This window comes from Amblyomma maculatum, chromosome 5, assembly GCF_055883805.1.
Source record: "Amblyomma maculatum isolate TAMU_Amacu chromosome 5, ASM5588380v1, whole genome shotgun sequence".
NCBI classification, from domain to species: Eukaryota; Metazoa; Arthropoda; class Arachnida; order Ixodida; family Ixodidae; genus Amblyomma; species Amblyomma maculatum.
Genome location: NC_139348.1, coordinates 90,286,068 through 90,307,696, shown reverse-complemented (window position 1 = coordinate 90,307,696; position 21,629 = coordinate 90,286,068). Strand labels below are relative to the sequence as shown.

At 43.9% G+C, this 21,629-nt stretch overlaps 1 protein-coding gene across 1 annotated transcript in view; it reads right to left on the bottom strand.

The window, feature by feature from the left end:
• The window catches only part of sick (sickie), an 819,067-nt gene that overhangs the window by 648,787 nt on the left and 148,651 nt on the right, over positions 1-21,629 (bottom strand). The window lies entirely within an intron of this gene.

Sequence of the window (21,629 nt, the reverse complement as noted above, 5' to 3'; positions counted from 1 at the left end):
ACATGCGCAACAGTCCCGCAGCAGAATGCAGAACTCAGGCTTTCGCCTTTCATCACTTTAGTCGCCAAAGTGTGCTCGAATTTTTAATCACTTCTTAGGCCCAATAACTTCTTAGTTGAAACAATTTATTAGCACCATGGGAACCTCGAAATCCGGCAGCCCCTCTTATGAGCCTTATATGATGGGAGCGTAGGCTGGACACTTCATGGTAGTGTATAAATGTTTTAATGTTTCAGCGCACTAGGGGCCATGCATGTTACGCAGTTGAAAATAAAATTGCTAAAATCACCTTGTTTACTTCTAGAACAGATGAGATGGCTTTTGCGAACGTTTGATAGCGAAGATAACAATAAGAATGCGCACAAAAAAAGACAATGCGCACATAAAAAATATTCTACCGCACTAGTGCACATGCTGCTGGTGCATTGCTGGGCCTGTGTCTAAAGCATCCAGTAATATGGCGGCGTCAAGAAAAGGAGAAAAGCAGCTGATACAAATCACTTGAGATGCCAAGTTGGCGAAGCCCGAGGCCTTTATAAACCGAAGTGTTTGCACATCGGAATGACCCACACGGAAGACGCACAAATACACGCAAACATTCATCGGTGATTTACGTTACAAATGCATTTTACTTTATTATAGAATCGAATGCAGCGGGAGAAAACCGTCGTTATGCATTGTCAGTCACAAGTAACAGGAATGGACAATGGTTATGCAAGGGAATACGGGACAACGCAAGGGGGGGGGGGGGGGGGGGGGGGGCAAGCAACCATGTTGGAAGAATTAGAGAAGCGGGGCTAAAATCTCTGGTTGTAAAAAATGAATAAAATGCACAACATACAGTTGGAAAAAGGTACTGAAATTTTTCTGTTGTCAGGACAGGCTTTCTGTGTGGTTTTTTACCCTTAACCAGTCGTGACAACAGAATTTTCTGTAGTAACACCAAAATTTTATCTACTTTAGCCAAAAAAGCCCTACATAACTACAGACTACAGAAGAAATCTCCGGTACAACTGGTGATGTACAGCAGAATTACAAAAAAATTTGATGTTTACAGCAAAATATTTGTCGAAAACGTCACAACTACAGAGTATTTTGTCGCAATAATGGTGAAGGAGAAAAAAGTTCGGGAATAGCAAAGCTCCGCGTTTAAAACGCGACAGCTTTAATGACTAATCTGCAGATTCCAGTTGCGCATCATCGTTCGCGTACAGAGCGGTACGCTGTTAAAGGGAACGTGCGATCGCGTGGCTTACACACTTCGCAAGGCGCTTCTGCTGACAACTGGCGGGATTGCATGCTCGCGAAGAGCAGCTGGTAGTGTTTACTGTGCAGGCAACTTGTGTCATCGCTATTGTATCTCTCGCGGGAGTTGCTTGCAAAGCGCGGCGGCCACGCGTTCGCATGTTCCGTTAAACAGTAGACCTCATTGTATATGCACTTATCTACACAAATGATCAATTCAGTCGATATTGTCGACCATAAACCCTGAGTGCTCATTGGAGGGTCAAATTCTAAAATTAAAGCTCAGCTACTTTGGTCATCTGATGAGAAGAGAGGAGTCGCTAGAGAAAGATTTGATGTTGGGAAAGGTTGAGGGTCACCGGAGAAGGGATAGGCAGCGAACGCGATGGTTAGATGGCATCCTCGAGGCGCTGCAGATGAAGTTATGTGATGTTAGGAAAATTGTGAGAGACCGGAAAGCGTGGCGTGACATGATCCATAAGGTCACGAGGAGTCGGACACGACTGAACGATTGAACTGAACTGAACACAAATTATCACTGATCCCTTAATTCAGTTTTGCTTCTATTATATGACACATACTAAGTAGAGTGCAGTTGTCAGCTGCTACACAATGCTAGAAATCTCCAGACAAAAACAAAACCCCACTTTGTAACCTATAGCTATAGTTTTATACGAATGTAGGTGCGTGGCCTAGTGACGGTGCTACTGACTGAAGATCCAAGGTTTCCGGAGATGCCCAAGCTGGCAACACCTGTCAATTCGGCCATGTCGTGTGGCTTCGCGGTGTGTCACGCCACTTGATATTTAATCAAAGCCCGGTCATATCACTTGCTATATGCCATCAGCCAGACGCACGCTCCTAACTTTTCGCTCAAATCCCTCAATCCGACAAAACTGACGCCAGGCTTTCTGAAGATAGGGCTTTTAGTGGTACCGCTTTAAAACTGACTGGCTGAACTTTACATGACAGTGCGAGCTTGCAGCATTTCCTTATAGTAAGAAGATACTTGTAACTTTTTCCTTTAAAGCGCAATAATCTTCAGACAATTTTGCATTCGGTCTAAACTGCTGCTGCGTTTGCAGATGGGAACGGTGCGCGTGGTCTCTAAAGCTACGAAACAGAGAGAGGCCAATAAAAAACCCAGATTTCGCTTTAGTGGTATAACACACTTTGGGCATTTTTTTGTCGTTTCAGTGCAACATTTATGAGAAAGCTTGAAATATTTGCTCCACGTTTGCGCGAACTTACTCTGGCGAATGGTAATGAGCAATTACTCTTATATTTACCGACTTGCTATGTTGATCTATTGCTCTTTTTTTTTTTTTTTTTTGCGAGTTCTTAAGCGCTGCCATCAAGACTAGGGGAGGAGTTTTATCAAACGCAAGGAAACAAATTACGTTAGTTGCGGTGTGTAACCGAGGCGGGAGTTTCAAGTATGCATAAAATTTCATTTGCAAGCAAGCAGTGTTTTAGTTGCGAAAATTAGAGTGTTATAAAGGTAATCCTCTCGACAGTTGCAGCGAGCCTCCAACGGATTCGGGCATACGCACGACGTCAGGGGAAGTTAATGCACAGACGGCAATGGTAAGATGGAGATGAGGATATATTGCTGACATTGTGATGTTTCTGAAACACCACTCCTCAAAAAGGGAAATCATTCATTATTAATTTAAACAGCGCAAACACAAAGGCAAAGGACAAGATAAAAGAAAGCCACAGTCCAAGTGGCTTTTTTACATTAAATTAATAATGCATAAGTACCAACTCGCCCAACAAAGTATCTTGGGAAAACATTGTCATTAGCAATGGAAACGCTCGAGAAGCCAACGTATAAAGTAAAACTTCGCTCTAAAGTCGAGTCAATATACAACGACAACGGTAACATGACTGCGTCAAGTTCTGAAGCTAGCGAGGCTGGTGGGTTGCTGTTCAGCTATTCTTGCACTACAGCTTACCAGTTATAATGTTTTCGTTCTTAAACACTCTAATTAACCAATAGATAACGATTAATAAACATTTGTTTGCAAATGAAGGAAAAATGCATGCGGAACTTAAATCGCGCGAAATTTCCGGAGTCCTCCACTACGGCGTCTCTCATAGCCTGAGTCGCTTTGGGACGTTAAACCCCACAAACCAACCAACCAACCATATGTAAGACAAAATCGCCTGCATGTGCTGGAGTGCGATACGATATCCGCTAGAGGTTGTTTCATGCTTCACATCCAGCTTCGTTGTTAGGGCAGACATGTCAGGTTATTTGTCATGAACTCAATTCTGGCCCGTGACTACCCGAGAGCCTTGAGATATTGGGTAAGCAGTTGATGGACTTGCTTGTCAGTTCCAACTTGAGAATATTTTACTCCATGTCCCGATCTGATGTTGCAAAAAATTGTGATATATATGGTAGAACCCCGCAAGCCCCGCCGGGGTGGTGCAGTGGTAAGACGGCCGACTACTGTGCCGGAGTTCCCGGGTTCGAACCCGACCGCGGCGGCTGCGTTTCGATGGAGGCGAAACGAAGTGGCGTCCGTGTGCTGTGCGATGTCAGCGCACGTTAAAGATCCCCAGGTGGTCGAAATTACTCCGTAGCCCTCCACTACGGCTCCTCTTTCTCTCTTTCCACTTTCATTCCCACCTTCCTCCCTTCCCTTACGGCGCGGTTCGGGTGTCCACAGAGCAAGTGTGACAGTTACTGCGCCTTTCCCTTCCTGTGAACCAATTTAACTTTATTTAACCCCGCAACAAGGAATGCAGGTTCAACGTCTTTTCGCTTCACCGAAGTATTTCCTATTCCGCGTCAGCTCGCCGCATAATAAAAATGGAACAAATTTCTAGGTCACAACGAACCATTTTTGATGCGTGTTTCTGCTTCGATGAAATTCTTGGTGAGAGAGGCAAAATTTAAAAACATATTAAACAATAAACTAATCATATCGCTAATAATCTCTGCACTTGCGTGCACTCACTATGCAAAAACTTTCACTTTAATCGCTATGTGCTACAACCGAACCACCCATTCACAGAACCCATGAATACCGTCATTGCTTGGTGGCGATGGCAATTGGGTTGGATGGCTTAGAACAAGGCGCAGGTCAAACCCGTTTTTTTTTTTTTTTTCTGAACCAGAGCACAATCAGTCTTGTAACACCGCCGTCTGTGAGGGACACATGTGGGGTGATCCGCAGTTTTATCAGTGCCCACGACGATCACATTGCGATGTAACTGCTCCTTTAATATCAAACTCGCACCGGGACGTCCATGAAATAAAAAATCAGAAGGAGCTGATCGATATCTTTTTCAACATATGACGTTTTTAGATTATGTAGACCATGGTTTTTAGGCTGATTTCCGCAGAACAAAACTTTTGCTTCAAAGATTTTTTTCACGCGCTCCGTCTGTTCCGTTGTAGCGAGGCTCAACTGTATAATCATCAGGAATAAGAGCGGCATTTCGTGAATAAATCAATGAAATGCGCGTGTTAGGCCCCACAGGATGGAGAAGATAGGTATGTACTCCTTACAGCTTTCCGTGCCACTTCATGTAAGCTCTTCAATTTTGAGTGCCCGTTTGACTGCTACCGTGTATCAGGATGACGGCAAATACAATAGCTGCCCGCTTTAATCAGATCTCTAGCCGACCTGAAGGGTATACAACTCACCGTTATAAATCACCTGCTTACTAGTAGGTAATACCAAACACGCAGGACACAGGGAAACATTAAAAAACTGCAGTAGATGCCTGGTACCATTTCGAAATACAATTGCCCCTTTTCCTAAATGCAGAATTGTTTTCGTTTTGGATAACTTTGCACTGTTCCCGCATTTGAAAGTGTGAGAGTATTTTTTTCGACGAGAGAAAAAACACTGAGCTCATTAGAAGATCATCCATTACGATGCTGCCTCTTTTCCAACAGGACAGGTCAGGCAGCACTTCGTCCCAGTTGAACGAGTGCCCTAATGAGCTTCCAATCTACTTCTGCGTGAAATGCAAGGCCTACCGATGGCGCCTGCAAGAATTTGGTGTAAATTATGCACACACAAAAAAATGAGCAAGAAAGTGCAGGAAAAATAAACTTCCAGCATCGACAGCATAGCTAAAGAGAGGAACACAAAAAGAGACCTTAAATCTGTTTTGCTGCTCACACGCACAAAAGCAAAATATGGTTTAGAGCAGCGTGGAAAAAGTGTCTTGCTAATTACAAATCAATAGGATAACTTTCACTGAAAAAGCTTGTACTGAATATATGCAAAAAAAAAAAAGACATCTCTACAGAAGCGGCGACTAAATCTTCATTATGCATGATGGGTTTGTTTCTGGATGTTATAAGCAAATAAGGAAGGTTACCTGACTTTCGGGGTTAGGGAGTGCACAATAAAGGAACAAATGTAGCCATTCAGGACCACAAGTGTTTTCCTAGGTTGTAAAAGTCGTACTAACAATGTTAGTGCTTTGCTAGTCGGCCCTTTACAAGTGCTGCTAGAGGAAAAAAATGGGAGGAAGGAAAGAGCGTGTTTTGAACGTAGTTATACAACTGAAAGCTCTGTTATGCATGGTCTTCATGTTTAAGCAAGGTTGTAGACGTTTTCAATTAGGAGGACACTTAAGCTTCGCTTTAATAGCAGACGCGATAGCGCCTTTTACACCACCTGTTTATTCTGGAATTTTTTAATATTCTTTGTTGAACTTGGTTTTTGGGGATAAGGAAGGAGCAGTACCTGTTTAAGTTTTCCGCTTTTTTATTCCGCGACTTTTTAAATATTTTTTTTTTGTTTCCGTTGGTTTTGAGGAGAAAGAAGGTATATCAGCGTGTCCTTACTCAAAGTAGTTCGGGCCTACCAAGGCGAAATCCGAAGTTGCACCCTTATCAGTAAAGCTTACGCTGTACAATTTGAAGCGTGGTCTATAGTATAACTACAACTGAGGAAACTACCGCACGCTGAAGCATGTGCTGCTTCTTCACAACGTTAAAGTATAAATTGCATTGTTTGAAATAAGTTATGGCATCTCACCTCTACGCGATGAACAAGAGCGATATGCAGTTCGAGAATTCTGTCTTGGTTTTCCACTAACCTTTCTCCCTGTCGACTCCCAATACTTCGTCTTTCTATTGTCTCCCTCGCCCTTTTATTTTCGCTGGCTGCAGTTCAGAGGCTTACTCTCTTAGTAGTCTATTGCAGTTACTGGGAACACATTTTGCTGGCATTTTGATCTGTTAAAGAAAGAAAAGAAAGAATGCTACTGCTAGTACTCTCGTAACTGCACGAACTACTTTCTTTTTTCCACGAACGTGTAGTAAAAGTTGGTATATTTTAGTAAGCGTACTGCACTCTACATATAGTTAACAGCTTTGCCGTGATGGCGCAGTGTTTAGGCCGCTTGACTGCTGTATCAAAAAATACGGAATCGAATCCTGGCCGCGGTGGCCGCTTTTCGATGGAGACGAAAAGCAAAGCTCGAGTGTGCTGTGAAATATCAGTGCACGTTAAAGAACCCCAGGTGATGGAAATTTCCGGAGCCACCCACTACGGCGCCTAGCTCTCATAGCCGAAGTCGCTTTGGGGCGTTAAACCCCACAAACCAAACAAAACCTATTGTTAGCAAACAAGCAAACCAACATGTGGGCGCTGAGGGATTGAATTGTCATACTGACATTTTAAGCACGTTTTGAGTTAACCAATGACATGTAAGCAACCAGACATAAAGAAAGCAAATGTGGCTGCCGCCAGCAGCTGAGACAGGGAATAAGAACATATGCGAGTGAGGTGAAGAATTCTTGCCAAATCATAATGAAATACACCCCGCGCTTTCCGAGGCAACAATGAGCACATTTCGTGAACGTGAACGTGGATGTCGGCAAATGCTGTGCGCTGCTGCATTTTTTGAGCTATAACCTTCATGCGCGGAAATTCGCTATCTGTCGTCGATTTATCCCTGTCAGCAGGAGGGATAGGCATAGGAGGATGGTTAACAGTAGACTGTGGTACATCTAGTGACCACTTTTCAATATCATTTACAATCATGATGAGCCTAACACGAGATACCGCGTTTGGCCGTAAACTAGTAAACAACGCCACTTATGCAGCATCGCTACGCTCCTCCCTTACATCTAACCTTTGTTCATGTAGAAACGATAGAGCACAGCAGGTATTTTCCTCAATCGTGAACGCCACTGTAAATTCCCAGTTCACTGTGAGGTCTGCTGCAAGCACTAAGTGGCCATCTTCATGGTAAAATGATGCGTGTGAGACAGCCTTCCGCCGTAGGAAAGCAGCATGAAGAAGCCTTTCTTATAACCAGAGCGTAGAAAATTGGATAAACTACAAATTTTATTCGGCGTCATTTAAAAGAGCTGTAGCGCAGGCAATGGATGAGTACAGGCAAAATTTAAATACTTATTTGTCAAACCCACAGCAGAGGAAGGCTTTGTATCGTTTTGTTGTCTTCCTTCGTCCCCGTGTTCGCCGGTTTTGCCTCTTTTGACTGCTTTTGCTGTACAAATAATACTTTTCATAAGTTTATACATCCATCCATAGGAGGTCCCGATACAGCCTTGAGCTCTGGGAACCTCCTTCTGTATTATTTATGTAATACCTGTTTTCATGAATAAACAAACTTTCTTCTTCTTTTTCTTCTTCTTCCTGTCGTTTTTTCGTGCTGTTCTACACAATTGTATCGTTTCATGGAAGGAAATAGGAACTCACACGTTTTTAAGTTATTAAGTTCAGTAGTTTTGTCTCCACAGGAGGCAAAACACGAGTCGGAACAAATTGCGCAAGGGCTAGCATTACGTTTCCAGGAGCAGGGCAGAGTTTCTTTACACTCCTCCATTCCCTGCTCAGACTATGTTGAGGTTGAAAGGTCAGAACTCCTGTCTATGAGTTATTCTATGCAATCCTCGGCTCCTGGTTGGGACGGGGCTACCTCAGGTATGCTACCTGTCCCAGCCCCATAATTACGAAAGCCTGAATGTTGCTGCTGCCTACGGTACCTCACAGTGGAAATTCTTTTTCCTTAGCGCGCGTTCGTTGCAGTGCTCCTACAAGTGTGATTGATTGATGGATTGAAAACTTTATTGGGTGCATGGGAATTCTCGGAGTTGTGGGTGGTCCGCCTATTCCGGCAGCCCAGTAGCCTGCGCCGCAGCATGGGCCCTGCGAACCAGTCCTCGTTGTTGGTCGGGGTCCTCGCTTTGCAGAATGGCCCCAAATTGCTCTAAATTGGGATTACGAAGTTTATCGATAAAGGGATTTAACTGGCCTGCCCACACCGTGTGAAAAGCCGTAGCTTTTTCTCCACAGTGTGGACACTCTGGTCTAGACATGGCGGAAGAACACATCCTTCGCCGGCTACAAACGGGCACTCTCGTTACACCATTTACACTCCACCAATCGTACCCCTCACTTTACACACCAGAATGTCCTAAAAGTGTGGGATTGACGGTACTCTGCCGCTTCTCTCACGTCTTACTCTCATAGCGACATGACATTTTCATGCAACTTAGCTGTCGTGTGATACTGTCATAGAAACGTGACCCATGACTTCACTTTTTATGACCCACAGATAATGATTATGACTTCTATATGACTCAAACTTTAACCAAGCGCTTATTCATGACTAAGCCATAATCGCATGCTATTTATGTACCTCTCATTCACATTTATACAGTAAGCGTGATAACTAAGTTGAAAACCGAAATCCAGCCGCGTGCTTTATATGGCAAAACAAAAAAAAAACATTTATTACACCCGAAGGGGATATTTCAGGACCAGCGGTACAAAACAAATCCATCAACACCATGGCACGAGCTTAATACCCAGCCCCAGGCAGAAGATAAAAGTGCTGTGTTTAGAAAAAGTTTTATTAGACATTAGACGTTCACATTAGACATTCACATAAGCGGCGACAAATGGCCGAAACAGGAAATACACATGATTAACAACAAACGAAAGTGCACATAAGATACATCCTAAGGAAGAAATATATCACAAATCAGTATTTACATTCAGAACAAAATTTGGCAGTTCGTGATGATGATATATACAATTCTGAATGGCAATATACATGACGGTATAAATATAGTATAATAGTTTGCCAAATAAAATATATATAAACATATAAAGCAATCGCATGTACGGTATGTATTGCACATGTGGGCTGCGATGTGAACATAAATATTTACATTATATTACAGATACCAAGGTGGGTTAACAATCACCCGGACGCATCCATCTGACACGGAAACAAAAGGGCAAGGCCATTGGCGAAGGAACTCTCGCTCCCCAATGTAGAAAAGTTCCTCAGCCAGGAAGCTAACGATCTCCTTTCCTTGACGCACCAGGACAGGGAAAAGCGCACGTCGGCGCCGGCTCGACGCGACAGCCTCACAACGATTGCGCCATAACGCGAAAGCGCCAGCTACAATCGGCAATCGTGTAAAGCGACCGCGATGACATCTACCATTTATCTGAAATCGGTTAATACCTAGACTTCTGAAACCGGCATGAACTGCCCTCCAAAAAGCGCGAGCAACGACGCATTGCTGGGCCATGTGACGATTGGATTCCTGAAGTGGGCAGTAGGGGCACTGCACTGTTCGCACAATGCCCCATCGCTGCAGCCGATCTCGTGTAGGCAAAGACACCCACTCCAAAAGCCACATGAAGTGACGTAAATGCCCTGGCAGTGGTAACCAACAAGTCGAATCCGCCCTTCGCCTACGTTCCGAAGGCACCACAGGAAGTAGTAATGTTCCCATAGACTCCACTACTCTGTTCGCCGAGATTGTAAGTCAGGGCTCACATCGCGGGCGTGGCGACGAAATGCCACCATACACAAATCAAAAACAGGCGAGCATGGTTGCGGTGCGTTTTCACCGACACAAGATCCAAGCGTACGGCGAATTTGTGTCAAATTCAAATGAAAAAACGCTCTTCTAAAGATTAACCATGCTAGAATTTGCACCCTCTTCAGTTATTAATCTCCAAAACAACCAGCAGTGCTTCATATTATTGCACGTAGTTACTGGCAGCGCCTTTAGCTGTTCTCTTTGGTGCTTCGCATGTTTTTGTCAGAAAACTAATTTCAGCTTAAGAAAAATGATTTAGACAAAAACAATTAGAGGTTCTCTTAGATGTCTCTTAAGAGGCGAATGACGAACGCCTATACCCTTCCTCTCTTATGATTTGCCTCTTCTTGTTTGCCTTTTATCGACGTTTGTTGCAGTGCGCCCCTCCGGGGTGGTGCAGTGGTAAGACGCCCGACTACTGTGCCGGAGTGCCCGGGTTCGAACCCGACCTCGGCGGCTGCGTTTCGATGGAGGCGAAACGAAGAGGCGTCCGTGTGCTGTGCGATGTCAGCGCACGTTAAAGATTCCCAGGTGGTCGAAATTACTCCGAAGCCCTCCACTACGACTCCCCTTTCTCTCTTTATACTTTCACTCCCACCTTCATCCTTTCCCTTACGGCGCGGTTCAGGTGTCCACAGAAAACAAGTGAGACAGTTACCGCGCCGTTCCCTTCCTATAAGTCAATCAGTTTGTATGGTATGCCATCACTCCTGTTGCGTGGCGTTCCTTGGCGCGCGTTCAAGTGTGGGATTGCAGATGGCAGAAACGTTAGATAAGAGACGGCGGGGCCTGATGCAAGAGGAATCAAGCGATGCTGTATGCACCTTCAAAGTTTGCGCTGCCGCAGTGCCTCAGTGGGTAAGGTGTTTGGCTTCTGAACTGAAGTACCTTATTTACATACAAATATGGTAAAGAGTGAATAGTATGTTATCACAAAATGGTGAGGTAATGAAACATAGGGCATTGCGGGGATACAACAGGCATGAGCAGTTAGTGTTATTTTGAAAGAAATTATGGCGCCAGGGCTCATTTTCGGGAATGCGGTTTTGGGCCTAAAGACTTAGGTGCGGTCGAGATTAGAAATAAATCAGAGAGCTGTTGGACGATTAGCGCTAGGTGCCTACGGCAAAATCACAAGCGAGGCGTTACAGGGTGATATGGGCTGGACATCTTTCGAAGTATGAAACTCGGGAAAAGTATTACATGATGAACGACTGAGAAAAATAGATTATATAAAGACCTGTACCTTGATAGAAAATGCAGTAAAAGAGCTAGGAAACTAACCAGTAAGCACGCAGGTCACAAGGGCGGATACATAAAGAGCGTTAAACAGTAGGTAAAAACACAAAGTAAAAAAATTGGATAAATTACATGGAAAAGAAGCAAGGTGTAGAAATATATCGAATCTGGAAAAGGCAGAGCATGAAATAATCTTACTTTGATAACTCGATAGGCAGTGTCCTACTTTTGAAGATAGATCTGGATGTCTTAGAACACTCAGCTACAAAACGAAATTTAACCAAGAAAATGATACACGTACAGTGTGTGGTAAATCCATAGAAACAAGTGAACATTTTATACTGGAACGCTATGGATCAATCCGGATCTCACTGCAGCGCAGTTTCTCTCCCTGAGGGGGTTTAGAGACACCAGTGGTCAGGTGAATGAGAGTGCGGTGCAAGTTAACAAAAAGCGGTTAGAAGATTGGAGGCTGAAAAGAAGAAACATGAAGTTAGTGTAGAAATAAAAAATATTGCCCTAAAATTTGCGACGATTACGGTAATCCCTAACGCGAAATTTGAGCGCAGCTCGGCAGCTGTTTCAGCTTTTCGGTAGATTGAGGCGAGGAATCCGAGCAAGAGATCGAAGAAAGCAGGATCGGATTCAAGATAACGAGGGAAATTGTTTAAAGGGAGACAACGCAGTGAACTACATTACATCAGTTATAGCCGAGTCTTTTAAGAGCGACGATAGGGCAATCTCCGCAAATCAGGAAGCAACACAAGGTAGCAGAATACAAAACAGCTTAGAACTGACCAATCTAAACTGGAAAAAGGCAGAAAAAAATATTCCTAAAAACACATCTACAGGAATAGATGGAATTCCGATCAAGCTGATTGATGAACTCGGTCCAAAAAGTAAGGAAACCTTGTTAAAAGCTCTGGAAACAGTCCTAACGAATAAGCAAATTCCGGACAGCTGGCGGCAGAGTAAAATGAATTTGATTTATAAAGGGAAAGGAGACAGGATGCACATAAAATCCTAAAGGCCGATTAGCATAACATCTGTAATGTACAGGTTAGCCATGCAGGCGGTGAAATTAAAGGTGCAAGCATGGGTTGAAAGTAACAAGATACTCGGAGAACTTCAGAACGGCTTTAGAAATGGTAGGCGCTTAGATGATAGCCTGTTCGTGCTTACCCAATGCATCGAAATATCTAGAGTGGAAAATAGATCTTTGTATTTGGCCTTCCTGGACATAAACGGGGCGTACGACAACGTAAGCAGGGAACTCCTGTGAAACATATTAAAAGAAGAAGGTATCGGTTATGAGATAATAGAGTTCCTACAGGAAATATACCGGGATAACAAAGTAGAAATTACGTGGGAAGGGATAAGAAGTACGGAGGATGTCAAAGTATGCAAAGGATTAAGACAAGGCTGTCCTCTATCACCGGTGCTGTTCATGCTTTATTTGATAAACCTTGAACGGAGGATACAAGACAGTAACCTAGGTTTGGACCTGTCATATAGATTAAGTGGAAAGGCGGTAGAGCAGCGCCTCCCCGGTTTGATGCATGCAGACGATATTGTGCTGCTAGCTGAGAGTCTGGAAGAATTGCAAACTCTAGTTAAGTATTGCGGAGACGAAGGGGACGCTCTAGGCTTCAGTTTCAGCGCAGTTAAGTCGGCTCTGATGATTTCAACGGCTCAACTGATCAGGGTGTTACAATACAAGGCCATGAAATACCTAGAGTAGCTGAATATAAATATCTGGGGGTATGGGTAAACGAAGGATTGACATACATTTGAAAGCATGAGCAATCACTTAAGGCCAAAGGGAGAAGGAATGCCGGGATAATGAAGCATAAGGCATCGTGGGGATACAATAGGTATGAGGCTTTGAGGGGTATTTGGAAAGGAATTATGGTGCCCGGACTTACTTTCGGAAACGCGGTTTTATGCCTAAAATCAGAGGTACAGTCGACATTAGAAATAAATCAGAGATCCGTTGGACGATTAGCACTAGGTGCCCACGGCAAAACTACAAATGAGGCGGTACAGGCAGATATGGGCTGGGCATCTTTCGAAGTACGGGAAGCTCAGAGTAAAATATTATATGAGGAACGCCTGAGGAAATTGGACAGTAACAGATGGGCAGCTAAAGTATTTAAAGACTTGCACTTAAAAAGTGTGGACTCACAATGGAGAAAAAGAACTAGGAAACTAACTAGTAAGTATGCTAGTCACAAGGACGGAGAAATAAAGAGCATTAAGCAACAGGTGAAAAACACAGAAGATGAAAATTGGATAAATTCGATGGAATAGAAACAGAGTGTGGAATTATACCGTAAGTGGAAAATGCAGATCAGGAAGGAAGATTTCTTTGATAACTCAAGAGGCAGTGCCCTACATTTTGAAGCTAGATCAGGGTTCCTTAGAACACGCAGCTACAAAAAGAAATTTAACAATGGAGATGACGCATGTGCTATATGTGGAAGCTCCAGTGAAACAATTGTCCATATTATACTCGAATGTAAAGGTATCCGTCCGGAAGTTGATGCAGACGCAATCACTGTTCCTGAAGCTCTGGGGTTTAGAGATACCAGTGGCCGGGTGAATAAACCTGCGGTGGAAACTAGCAAAAAACGACTGGAAGATTGGTGGCTTAAAAGCAGAGAAGTGACATAATGTTAGTAATGTAGGAACAAAAATTTAATAAATAGAATGATGGTTTAGTTAACCATTCTAAATCAATAATTAAGGCATATGGAGAAAAATGAGCATGATAGCTACTTCTTCCACCCCGTTTCAAAGGGGACGCTCCTATATTCCATCCATCCATCCACGGGAAGTAGGCGCCTCCCGCCGGTTTCGGGCGACGTAGCAGGCCGCACCTAGCGCGCTTCCATCGAGCGGCCGTGTAACTGCATTCAAAATATCGGGGAAAGAAAGCCGAACATGGCGGTAACTGCCAGCACTCCGTTTCAAAGAGGAGCTCTTATAATCAATCCAATTCGTCCATCGATCCACTCGGCATTTAATTGACGCACGTGTTAAGGCGGACACAAGTCAGTGGATGCCTGTTCCAGCAGTTTAGTATCTCGATTTTACCAATTAGTGATTCCATGAAAGTACGACAGCGACACACTATTTCAATTTCTCATGCCTTCATAAGCAAGGATGGATATGTCGCTAAACCTATCTATAAAGAAGCCTGGTATGCACTTGGCTTATCGTCGTCTGTGACACGCTTGGATAGACTGTGGGCATGTTACAAGAGCGAAAAAGGCGAGTGTGACAGCGAAAAACGACTCCATGTGGATGAAGTATTTCATGAAAGTGCATGTACGTCTCATATATCTACCTTTAACACGTATCGCATTGCATGGCACGCACCGCGCGCAAGAACTAATTAAGGAGATTACTTCGCAAGTTTTGTTGTGTAATCCGCCCCGAACATGTCAGGGAAGTTTGATCTATATGCGTTCCATATTCCTGTAGCTCATCGGTGTATGTTGTATTGTGGAATAATTGTTTTTTTCTGTGTTTTCGTAATTTCTTGTTCGGAATTTCTGACAAGTCTGTGCATTGTAATGGGCCAAGGTTGACTATATTGCAACGTTTGTGTCACAGCGGTCATGATCTCCAACACGTTGGTGCATTTTGTAAAAGTGCTCTGCGGCCGCTTTTTTTCGGTGGAGGCGAAAAGCAATGCGCCCGTGTGCTGTGCGATGTCAGTGCACGCTAACGAACTCCAGGTAGTAAAAATTTCTGGAGTTCTCCACTACGGCGCCTCCCATAGCCTGAGTCGCTTCGGGATGTTAAACCCCACAAACCCCAACCACAAACCGCTGAAAATAGGCATTTACATCCATTCTTCTCATTCATGTACACCCTTGGTCAAAAGTTTATGACCCAGGGGGTCCACTTCTGAGCCATTTTATGTGGCTCGTAATGCATTCCCAGGTTTCCAAACTTGCCAAAGGCAAGATTTTTCGTCCTACCCTCTCCAAAGGATAGGATTTCCACGATTGTTAAAGAAGTTATAATATGCCGCTTTAAAGCAAACTTTATGGTCTCTAAACGTTTGACAAAGGCTTTAAATGCGTGCTCTGACTGAAATAAATAAAAATGAAATGCAAAAGGAAATACACTCAGCTAGTTGCCTCTAACATTACCCAGACCAACCGTCGACACTAGGCCACTGCATGTTAGTATTGTCGGTGGCATGACGTCACTGAGTTTCTTCGAATGCTAAGCGAGTGACACCTACAGTCATTCCACCCAATTAGAAGCGCCATCAGTGCAGATAGCAAGTGCACTTGAGTTGATTGCGCCATTTTACATGCTCGGCGCTGCTGACAGCTACGCGCGCACTCGGTTTCTACGACGGCTGCTTGCTTTGAGGGTGTCAAAAATAAATTGAATAAACGTAACCGATGAATATAATGCTGTACATATCCACATTCGAGGCACGTTAGTGGATCTGACGTGGTAGAAATTGTTCTCCAGTCCTCAACTACAGAGTGCTTCAAGGAAAATATATCTTTCTTTTTTTGTGGGCAAGATTTAATATTCAGATAACGCTCAATTCTATGTCTTATACAGCATCGTTTACTTTTCAGCGTCGCTTCGCCTCTCTTGAACTACAAAGAACATTTGTGATCTGTGCACCCGACGCATAAACCTATATGCATGGAAATGATTAACGCTGACGGAATTCTTGATGCGTTTTCGTTCAGCTTATGCGTTTAAACTTCGCTATTCCCCAGAATGGCCCAAAATTTTCTCCTAGATACAAAGTTTATACCAAGACGCACACTGTAAAAGGTAAAGGAAACTATGCCATTAAATGAAACACTGTCTGGTGTGCATCGAAGGTAGATCAGGTGTCCACGTTTCTTCATGTGATGTCGCTCACTTCTCGGTTGGCTTCAATAAATACAAAATTGATGGGCATCGCCACTACAACAGCCCTGTCAGCCTCGCGCTCAAGATTTACGACGATCGCTGATGTTCAAGTGGGCTAGTTTTGGCAGCCAGTAATCCACCAGCTTTTATTGGCTACGATTGGTAAGACTATAGCAACGATTAAAAAAAGAGACAGAAAATGGCCAAATAAAATCAGAGCATTTACCTTCATCAGGTTAGCGGAAGGCTGAAAACGTGACCGATGAAGTGATGTAGGAAAGTTGGAACTTTCATTAAGGACACATTATTTTTATGTTTTAGGCCACAACGGAATCTGGTCTATTGTTTTTGCCGCTAGCAGTGAAGACGTTAAGCTGACAGAGCAATAACCGGAGATTAAAAAGAAAGATGCCGCGCTAGATTGCAACAATAAAGAGTAATCGCGACCAATCTACTGATGTGCAGCACAGGATACAAGCGCTTCCCAAAGTTTGCGAATAGCTTGCTGTGGTGACAAAACTAAATAAAAAAAATGGAACGCTTCTTTGGGCAAGTGCTTTGGCAGAATGACAAATGGTACCGAGTTATTATTCGCTCAACTCGACCAAACATAACCCGTTCCACCAAAATGTACATTTTTTCGTCTTTTCTCACATCGGCGAGCAATAATAATAAAAAAAAATATGGTGCCATGTTCAAGCCAAGAGTAAAACATCACAGAATGGTTTGTAGATTGCTGTGTTGTGGGCAAATTCTAGGAAAGGGGTCCCCCGGTGCCAGACTCGTATTCGCTGGCTGAGCCTAAGCTTAAGAAGAGAGCCAAATCATTTTGCTGAATAGCGGACGGGAAATAGCAGTGAACAACGAACCGGCGAGATAAGACTCCACAGAGTAAAAGAATAATAATAATAAAAAAAAAATATTGGTGGAGATATTGAATCCGCGTTCCGGTCTGATTTGCTTGTTTCCTACTGGTACCAGAATACGCCAGACTGGCAGAAGTAAAAAAAAAAAAAAGAGAGAAAAAAGTTGAAATGCGAGGATTTGGAAAACAGATTGATTGAACGGATGGAGTTGAAAAAAGAAGCGTACATATCAATGCAAGGTCCCTGCGCTGTTTTTTTTTTTCTTTTTTTTTTTTTTTGCAGGCTTTGTGTTCGTTATTCTTAGTTCCTCAGCAGCAGACTAAACCCTTTTTTGGAGTACCGCGTTAGGAAAGCTTCAGTTGGTCCAGTAAAACTTTTTCCACAGACCGGTGTGCGCCCTCAAAGCCGTTTTCAGTTTTTTTATTTCCATTTCTGGATGCTAAGATATTTTATGTGCTCATGACGTTGAAGCAGACAGATGAAAGCATGCTTTAGAATGGTGACTTTAAAGCTTCAAATCCACGAATATATCTAGATGAAACTTTTAGAGTCACTTTACTTAAGTTCACATAAGACTTTTATAGGGCTTTTGCAGCTAACGAAAGCCTGCAAAAAAAGAAAGCGTTTTAGGTTGCCATTTTTTAACTCTGATTGTGAGAAACGGTTATGTGAAACGTGCCCCTGGCAAAAATAATCACGACAGTCAGAAATCTGGCAAGAAGAAAAATATACACCGCCCGCAGCGTTGAAAACAAGACGAAGAGCAGCAAATCGGAGAGCAGGCCCACTAAAGGCGATTTCTAGAGCAGACGACCAGTACGTGGCCGACATTCGCAATGGTCGCAGACGATGCTCGAACGGCGTGCCAGACGACATTTAGACAGCGAGGCTCACGATGGGACTGGGCAGACTATAACGGGGGCGCCATGAAGTCCGCTCCTTGAATGGCGACCCGTAAACGACCGCTTTGAGGGGGAATAGGAAATGGTCTTCGGTCCCTTGTGTCACGGCCGCCGGGGAAGCTTTCTCCCCGCGCTTACAGCTCCCTATTTCTCAGCGCAATTTGTTATTTGCGCTTATGGAGCTCGACTATATATACTTGGTGGTCTTGCGCATGTGGTGAGCATCCCGCACGCCTTTATAGAATCGAACAGATAATACTGCCCACAGCCAAATGTGAAATGGTCCAGTGGAGCATCTCTGGTTCAGTTACTTGCAGCCTCTCAAGTGAAAATCATAGATGTGCAGAATTACTGTGTCATGGAAAGAAGCAAGACGCAGCTAAGTATACTATGATTTTAGACGTACGAGTAAAACTACAAAACTCACATCGTGACGAAAATCTTGTAGGCAAAAAACGGTGTCTAAATAATGCACCAAACGCTACTGCCCACTATACATTTCGTAAAGAAATGCCAAACGTCAATTCAGCGTTCTACTTTTCACACCTTGTGAGCACGAGAATCTACTGATAAAAAGCTATGACCTCACTTTGTCTTGTTTCCCTCAGGTTAGCGTTGACGCCTCCCCTCGTTACTTGACCTCCTTATAACGAAGACTAGAAATATCAAGCTATTCCATCCAGATTCAAGTTAGCACTAGGTCTGGCCTTCGTGACGGTTTCTTTTCTCTTCCCATAGAATGAGGAAGACTTAATCGCCTACGCACTGCCATTATCGTACTTGTCCTACGCAGGGCTTACAGAATTGCGGCTTAGAGCATGTGAACTAAATGCAAAGGCATGTGCGACGATAAATCGGCTTCCCAGAGTTTAACTGAAGGCAGAAAAAAAAGCACAAACAATTAAAAAAGTGTTCTCTTGCCACAAGTGGTCTTGCTTTCCTGCCAATTGCATACTACTGCGCTTCCCCGATGGCTATATTCTCGTGCAAAAAAAGAAAAAAAAATAAGCAAAAACTGACACGCACAGAGATGCTGTATGCACAAAATGGAAGCCACCATGCTATGGAGGTGACTGGAGAGCTGTAATCCGCGTAGCAAATGCGCGTGAGATCGTTGTATATGAACTGCTTTCATCCCGGCAGCTGCCAGTCTCCCGATGTGACTTTCTGCAGGATCCATAGGCAGAAAAAAAGAGAGAAAGAGAAGTTTCATCCTAGAACGCCGAGAAAGCGAAGACAATGCAGGGCCTTAAGCTAGCCACTCCAGCGCGACACACGTCGACACAAGACCGGATAGGAAGAAAGAGCCCGCGACATCTGAAAGGGATCCGGTCGTGAGACAGACGCCGTGGGTGGTTCCGGAGCGGAACGGGGGATCACGACCGAAGGGAAAGAACCCGGGATCCACCGGGTACAGCCATAAAGCTTACCGCATCCGTATAGAAACGGAGGCGCATCTCTCTTCATTTGAAAAGGATGCGGTGAGGACACCGGTCTTGGGGCTTACGGATGCTGCGCGGTCCCGAAATTGAGTGCACTAGACGGGCTTGTGTCGATGGATTGGCGACAGCGCAATATACGGCGCAGTTTGGTTCGATCCTACCACAGAAATAGCTTCGGTTGTTGAGCCAGGGCTCGCTGGCTTGACTCCTTCTTATAACACTGACATGTCTGCCTTCGTGAATACAGGCGAAAGTGACAACACGGTCGTATTTTGCCGTTCTCGGAGTGTCTTCACTCGTATTCCGACTGTGGTTGAATCAGAAAGTATGCGGCAGTTACCGTCGTCAATGTGTGCCGCATAAACTGTTTTCGAGATCTGTCTTCGTAATTTCATATGTGTATTCTACGAAAAACAGCAACTACTGCAACAACAATCGTACTACATTAAATCGTTCCAGCAATGGTTGTGTGCGAATGAGCGGTGTTTTACTTTCAGTCATTGTGGCTACTACGCATCAGTAGTGCGGCGCGGAACTTGCTTTGCAATTCTAGCATGGAACGTCTGTGATAAGCAAGGGGATGACAGTCATCGTTTCCCAAAAGCTCATGGATTATTGTATCGCATTTGAACCATCAGGGGCATTAAATCGTATGCGCATGAATTGAGCTGAGCACAATTTGTGGGAATGTACGGAACGCACTGGATGGCGCGCTTAGATACTTCGTTGCCTCCTTTTCTGGCACTGAAGCTAGGCGCTCGTTCCTGCATATGCTTGCGGCTGCTGTGATGCGGGCCCTTAAGGGATTTGAGTAAGGAGATCGGGTCGGTGTCTTAAAGTATCGCTGTTCCCTCGTTTCGTTTATTCCGCGAGATATGTATGTATTCAAAACTTCTATGAAATTCTAAGCTGTTCAGAGGCATGCTATCTTATTAAAAATTAACTCGTGATGAGATGATTGTGAAGAGGGGGTAAAAAACCACAAATATCTGTCTGTGCAACATGTTACGCATTTGTGAAGGTCACCCCCAAAGACTGCAGAAAGCCCTTTTTGTTTACAGTGCACTTCGCTGCCTTAATTATTTATCTAAATGTGGCCTGTTATTATCGCAGGAAGCGATAAAGGCGCTTACTATCTGCTTTCACTGTCACGGACACCAATGTTGATATTTTTTCTTGCACGTTTAGTTTTCTCGTTGGATTGCGCAGATTTTGCTTCACCATGAATTATTGAGACCCAAGAACGCAATCATCAGCATGGAAATTGATGTCAGCCATGCAAAATTACAAACTGTGTTCACAGCTGTTCATAACAACCGTATGATTTCATGAAAGCTAGATATTAGGATATTGTTATTCAGGGCCTGATTGAGACGAATGAAACTTTCCTGTTACGTACGGCAGGCTTAAACTCACCTGAACACAAGCACAGAAAGATGTTGTAGGGAACTGACCAGTCAGTAGTATTAAATAGGAATATGAAACATTTCTACACCAGTACAATGAATGCAGCGTTGATGGGCATTGTTTATTCACTTCATTATGTCGCAACTGAAGGTTTGCGCAGGTTATGAGTACATATTGTTTACAAATATTTACAAATTTTAGTATACTTCTAAGATGCGGCCAAAACTACGCGAGGACACGGTGGCACTGCGCACAACTAACCTGCGGGGGACTGGCGGACAGAGGAAACACACAACAAAAATGAAAAGGGGCAGTCGGCCTGAACGCTGACCGTCACCAGCTCGTGTAGGTGACAGGGGGGCGAATACAAAGTGGAATGGACGACGAGGGACTTCTTTCGAGCTGTCGTTTCGGGGCGGATTTGCAAAGGCGGATGCGACATCCGCTAGGTAAACACTGCCCGGTTCTTTTGTTGACTTTCTCGGTCACTTTGTTCGGCGAACAAGAACCTGAAATTCTTGCCACTGTATGTGATAGCACACATATAAGTATTTATACATTTTTCTTTTTCAAAAAATGAATATATGTTCAGGGTCCACTGCGCACGTTATGTTCATGGCTGTGGCTCCTTCAGGAGTGCCAGACACGTCACGAGATAAGTTTCAGGCGCATAAATTGTGAACAATCTGCAGGAGGAGATTTTTGTTCGCTGTTCTCAATGCGGCTGAAAGCGCTCGGAAAAGTGGCGGACGTGAAGAAGAAGAACGCAATTTGCAAGGCGAAG